The 7474-nt window shown below is 27.0% G+C and overlaps 1 non-coding gene across 1 annotated transcript; it reads right to left on the bottom strand.

The window, feature by feature from the left end:
* Positions 1–295: 295 nt before the first annotated feature.
* Positions 296–435, bottom strand: LOC132931097 (U4 spliceosomal RNA). Its single transcript, XR_009662344.1, has one exon. It is a non-coding gene; the product is annotated as a U4 spliceosomal RNA (small nuclear RNA).
* Between the last annotated feature and the right edge of the window lie 7039 nt (positions 436–7474).

Here is a 7474-nt window from a genome sequence, read left to right as displayed (position 1 = left end):
CGACCCCTGTTATATCCGCTCAACTCCAGACCATACATGCATGCATGCTCCAGACAATATGACAAAATATATTATCAACAAAAATAAATGAAATTAATTATTAAACGGTAGTAAAAACCGGAAAGACGGTCGTTCAATACGTCTACGACGAAATTCAGTAAATGCGAGCGGATGAGGAATGATAAAAAAAAATAGTACACGCAACTCGATATTATTGTTTAAGCGTGGGGAAATTACGAGACGTAGATTTGTCCTGAGAGAGAGTGTTCATGATTTATGGCTAATGCCGAAATGAGCCCGTTAGAGCTTCTAAAAATTGCCTACGCGGACAGTGTTTCATGTCCACATGGCGGGGTATTGGTTAAAGTTTTCAACTAGCAATAATCGCACCTCGGATGAACCTCATTGGTTACGATATCGCCACTGCGCAAAGCTGAAGACATCGCTGAATGCCACCCATATATGTCTAGTGCGGAATCCGGGCGCGGCATGCGGACGTCCGGTCGGCTGTACACGGGTTTCGAAGTTCGGCACGCGTCCGGTCCATCCACCGAGCGGACCGCACACCGGAAACCAGACGCTCACTTGTCAAGTAAGCAGCCGACCGTATCGGGTGGTGTGCGTTGGTCGCCGGCGGTCGGCGTTTCGCGTGTCCCGCACGACGACCACAAACGCGTCACTCAGCAACGACATCTATCGGCAAAAATTAGCGCGTACTCGTTCGGAACGACCGTTTTCGTCTCCGCCGACACCACCGTCGCCGCCACCGACGCGGACGATTAGCAAAGGTTATCGCAATCGTTCAACCGCCGAAACGATCAGTTTTCGATTTACGCACAATAATATTATTATTGTTGTTGTTATTAAAACAATAAAATTATCATACGATAATAATTTTAATAATAGTAAACAATATTATAATATATTGTACACATTTGGTTACAGTTCTATTGTACGAGTACGCGCACGACATTGTCAATCGGTTCGATGTAAAGGCGTTTTGTGTTAATGTTTTAAATTGTTTTTACCAGTAGCAAACAGGTTATAAACTCTTAATTTAATTGACACATAGTAGATATTATACCTCATTTTTTTATTGTTATTATTAATATTTAAAACACAATTTCGATAGCGGTAAAAAGATTATAGTATATTATAACAACGAAAATATTTTTATTGTACCATTTATACCTATTATTTAGTGTTTACTGCCCGAATTGGTGATCTCGGATAATAGCTATTAATTAATAATAATAATAACAATTATATTAATATTACTGCGGTAGGAGTGTATAATACCTTCACTATGACGTATTATATCAGTAATCACGATTTGTGACCTACCTATACCGTTACCGCACTTATTGTACGAGCACTTGTGACCCACTTGTTGTATATAGCTTTTTAAATGCCTCCCATCGTTATTATTACAATGTTCAAAAATGATCAAATGTCATGATGGTTTATCAAACTCGATTAACCAATCACTAGTACCAATCTACATTCCACTTATTAATGGGTGACAGCCGACAGGTGTACTTCAATATTTAGTAGAAAATGTACCTGTAACAGTGAAATTGCGATCGTTGATTGATAAAATACGGCGTATCCGCATTCGTATTATCTAAACGAATCAGTTATATCTTACCATATTAGCCTAAATAGGTACCAAAGTGTCAGTGATAAACATGGTGTACTTTTTATTTCAGAGAGAGTAAGGAGAAAATATAATAAAAAATGTTTCACCCATGTGTTAGAGAAAATGAAGCTCTTCTACCCCTCAAATAATTTACCAATAATAAATATCTATATCGTTAACACTGTGATAGCAAACAGCAGTTCTTGAAACTTGAAGTTCTATAGTCTACCCATATAAAGTTGTACCATTGATTATAGAATAGACTATTCTATAATCAATGGTTGTACCTACAATTAGTGAACATTTACGTTTGTATACCAAAATATAGATTAATTATATACAATTTATATTATACATATTTAATATAATATGACCAACATTAAAATTCATAATATATTATGATGTGTACAGTTGATACACTATAATTACATATTATTACTATTAAATATCGTTAAATTAACAATTATATCATACTGATATTACAGTTTTCTAAATATATCGACTATAAGATAAACACCGAATATTGTAGGTATTCTAAATTATAATAAAATCTGTCGTATTACAATATCGTATTATAATGCGACGTGGGCATGTAAGTTACTACGGTTAAATATTATGATAAGTGTCTATGTAATCTATAACTATAAGGTACTTAGTTTGAATTTTTTATAATGATTTTTATTATAGATTATTAAAATAGTAGTTAAAATTCCTATAATACTATATATATATATATATATATAATGATGGACTAAGACGATGGTTTATTTTTATATATTTGTCCATTTGAAAGTTATGTTATATAGCTTTATTTTAGTAGGTAATTTTTGATTATATATATTAAAATTTACAGTTAATCCTATTATTTTAATAAGTGGTCATATTTACCGTTTTGTTATTTCCACGAGATGAGTTGCAATAAATAATATAACCGAATTTTTAACATAATGAGCATAATACTACTTAAATTAAATATTTAAACATTTTCGATAGAATTATTACAAACTATATACTCTAGCATAAAGTATAGAACTGTAGATAAAATTTATTTTATCCTATCAAAATTTAATATTTTTATTTTAAAACTTGATATCAATTATTAAAACGTATTTAAGTCAGATTATAAATATTTTTTATTGCGCACTACTTTATTTAATATTTTAAAAATAGTTTTATATTATGAAATAAAAATTAAAATAAATGTTTGGTTATTTTTATTATGTCATTTAAGTGGTCTGATAACGCTGCCACGTGTACCTACCAATTAATTATTTGAATATTTCAATATACAAACTATACAGTAGGTATACAAAAAGTATAAGCAGGATTTTCATCGTACAAAAATTTTAAATTACTTAACATTATTTCAATCAAATATTCAATAAAATCAGTATAAATTATTGTTGTTCCTTTATTTTTTATAGCTCTTGGTTGCTATTGACATATTTTATTAAAGTATTATTTTAAAATTAGTATTTTACTTAACGAAAAATTTTTTAAAGTTAAAAAAAAAATAAGAACATTTATATACCTAACATCAATCATAATATAATTATATATACAAAAGAATACAAACATTGAAACATGATCAGTTATTTATAAACTGAAATAAAAGTAATAATTATATTTGAATGGTATAAATTATAAATTTGGTATCATTGTATAGATAATTGTCATCACGTGAAACTGTGAAAGTGAAATAAATAATAGTTATACAGTCATCGTTGTAATATCTAATTACATATTATTTTCATTATAAAATATTTCCTGGTTAATGGTTACACCCATAATATATCAATATTGTTAATAATGTAATAAATTGTTTATAAAATATGATATTTAATTATAGAACATAGAAAAATTGTAAAAAAAAAAATGACAATGTTATCTGCTTGTAAGGTACCCGGTACTATACATATTAAAATGTTCCTTCTGTTGCATTATGTTATTTTGTATTTTTATTAAGTAGGTACATATTATAAATCAATGATATCGGTTTTTTAATTTACAATATTTGAGTATTATAATTTATTTATTAGACGGCTATATAATATAATACATATTATACATGTGTAGATCATTGATTCCTGTGTTTATCAATATAAATTATAATATACATTATACGTATATGTTATAGTAGTAAAGTACTATATTATAGTAATATAAACTACTATGTATGTAATCAGTGTAATTATGTATTCCTATTATTAGAACATACTAAACAATGTTAACAATAAATAAGAGAATAGAACGTAATAGGGCGACACCGTTAAACATTATAGGATATTTTATTTGAAAAATTACTTAAATTTGACTAGGCACTGGTAAAAATGAAAAAAAAATATATAAATATAGTTAATTATTTACTAAATTATTATTTTAATTTATTTAAAAATTAAATAAAGTATAAATATATTATAATATATTATATATACTTAAAAATTGATTTTTTTCTACTTAAAATCTTTGATTAATACATATAGATTTACATATAATATGTAGATATATCTACAGTTACAGGCTAACTACAGTAAGTTACAGTCAGTACATAGAACTATCGTTACTTTTGTATATAAGATCTTGATCATTTTTATGAATTTACCTCCATTTATCATCAAGGTTAAATTATTAAGGTTAAGGATAATACAGCAAGATAATAAGTGTGTACACTTATTCTATTTGTTTACGCACCATGTTTTACAAAAATAATCGAACCAATTAAAATCAAAATTTATTTTAATTATCTTATAATATTTTAGACTGTATTTTTTCTTAGATGTGCTAATATAATATTATCCAAATAATGCGTTATAACGTATCTCATAAATAATAATATAATATATAATATAGTATATACCACATACTATTGGATTTTACATAGTACTGTATATAATCAATGTTGTAACGTATAAATTTAATATTTTAAATACTTTAGCTACTTAGAAGAAATATGTCAACGTTAAGATTTATCTTTTTAAATATTTTTTTTATTCTACGTTTTTTAATTTCTACTTTATACTTGATATCGTTTTGACGTTGCTAGATGTTCATTGTGCATTAGTGCATTATTTACAAACTGCAACAATTATTGAGTGTTTGATCTTTGATAGTTAAGTGCACAATATTTAAAATAACTACTAGGTATAATTCAATAGCTAACACGTGATTAAAACTGAGTAGGTATCAAGTATTCGGAATGACGAAGTAAGGAAATACCCAAGCCTTAGGTGTAAAATTTTAATGCCCACGGAGGACTTAATTGAAAATCGTTAAATAAAACTCTCTCTTCGCTCTCTGAAAATAATAATTTTTATTTATTGATAGATTCAACATATTGCCCCTAATTTATTGCCTCGGGACAAAAAAATGATGTAACCAAAACCTATAATATGATATGCCTGCAGTAGATACTTGGTACATACATTTTACAATTTATAAACTATTTATATTAGTTATGCTTATGATACAGTAATTACAAGTGTTACTACTATATCATTATCAATCATTAAATACAGCAAATACTTTTTCACAAAAACAATTAATTCATGATACTTGCATTTTAAATTTCGAAAAAGAATTATGATCAACAGATATAATGTTGTAATTGTATAATTTATTTTTTACTTAATAAATTAATACAATTAATTAAGAATAAGATTTATAGTTTTGTGTTACAAACATATTATGTTATTTTTAATTCAAAATTATATCGAAATAATTCAGGCGCGGATTCAGTAAATTTTAACAGGGGGTGCTCGAAAAATATAATGTTACACTTTTCTACTTTCTATTTAATTTATTAGAGCTAACTTTTTTTTCAAACATCAGTATTTTTAAATAAGTTAAATTAACTTAAAAATTACATTAATTTCTTACGTATATTGTTACACATATAATTCTTCAATAACTTCCTCTGGAGTAATTTTAATATCTCTTTTAGTAGCTTAGACGACAGGGGGTGCCCAAGCACCCATGGTCCCGCCCTGAATCCGCACATGAAAATATGTGTATTTATTATGCAGTATCAAGAACATAGACCAAAATTTACTTTAGTCCCTTATTAAATATCGTCATTATCTGCAATATCTATATTATTAAAATATACAAAAACTATAGAAATTGATCAGGAAAAAATAGTTAAATTATAAAATTAATTGTTTTTTGGAACATTTTTATTCGTCATTAAAAATATAAAAATCACTTTTTAATCAATTTTTTTACTCGTTTAATTTAGGTAAATACATTATATTTTAAGCTATGTATTATTAGTATAGCATTGATTATTATATTATATGTATATATATAAATGTACAAAACCTAAAACTGTTAATTTCTAAGTACCTAGATAATACATTTTAGGAATTTATAGGTAGGTATATACTGTCTATTATACATTGACTCACCCTGGTCGGTGACATATAGAAAATTCGTACTTGCCAGTTGCCACTGTCCACTGATATCTCAATAAAAAACGATTTCTTACATACAATAATTATTATAACTGTTTCGCGTTTGGTAATCATAAATAATTACATAATATAATATAATTATAATAATACACTCGTTGAGCATTCGTACTTATACATAACCATCAAGTTGTTTTATCTACAAATTCGTGACACGGAAGTTATCTCTGTCTGTATATGTACGCTTGGCGTGAAAACCAGCAAACAGTCTTTAATTTCTCTAACCACTGCAGTGCCCGGGGACTGAGACTTTTTCTTAACTTAATATCGTATTAGTAAATAGTACGTTCGAATAGTGCATGCGACCAGAAATCCCATCTAAATTAAACACGTAAGAAAATACAATATATTTTATTTTTCTAAGACTATGGTCTGAAGGCGTTATTCACAGTCATTTAGTAAAAGATTGTTATTGTTTTTTCTCTGTAGTTTAATGTTTTTGCGTACTGTTTTAATATTTATTCGATTAAATCTAAAAAAAAATTATTTATTTATATATATAGTTGTTATAAGACATTCAGAACGTTTTAAAATATTATTTTTACAATTTGATAATACGTGTGGCCATGAGGGTGAATTATAATTGTATTATCCACAAGGATGGACAAAATACATAAATGAAAAATAAATAAATATATCATTGACACGTATAAGGAAGTGCCAGTGGTTGCTTAGCGTTAGCACTACCATCCCTTAAACTATCGCTACCTCTCCTCAGTTTATTTTGAATTAATTAATATTGTAAATATAAGATATATTTTTACTTTTTAGAAATTATTGCGTGACAAATTAGTTTTGCGTTTCTATATATCAGTTTATAATTTTCAAAAATAATTTATATATTATATACTGTGTTCAGACCAACGGGAACCTGACATTTTTAAATAAACAGTACTCAGTTATATTTTACTGAAAATTGAAAATTTTATACTCGAAGTTGTTTTTAATTACATACCATTTAAAACATTTGTCAATTTTATTGTGAAATATTACGTCAGGTAGACGATGTCCATCCTCTTGAATGCAATTAAAACCTTAAAACGTCAAATCTTGTCGATCACTCTGTAGTAATAAGTAATAACTAATGATACTAATAATAGTAATAATATTGGCCGAAATATTACATTAAATAATTATAAACAAATAAATAACAACTGGTTAAATATTGTGAGCTGTGGTTATCTTTCTCTCTATATTATACATATGTAGTTTTTTCGTGTTAGTTAGTACGCATGTGCAAGCAGAACAGCACCATACAATATATTTAGGTACTTCTATTTAAAAAATATGTTTATCATATTATTTAATTAAAGTTAAAAATCGATTTATTTTTTCAAATTAAACCAAATGATAAAATTATATAATATAT

The sequence above is a fragment of the Rhopalosiphum padi genome, chromosome 4 (genome assembly GCF_020882245.1).
Source record: "Rhopalosiphum padi isolate XX-2018 chromosome 4, ASM2088224v1, whole genome shotgun sequence".
In the NCBI taxonomy this organism is placed as follows: domain Eukaryota; kingdom Metazoa; phylum Arthropoda; class Insecta; order Hemiptera; family Aphididae; genus Rhopalosiphum; species Rhopalosiphum padi.
This window is presented reverse-complemented; position numbering and strand designations above follow the sequence as displayed.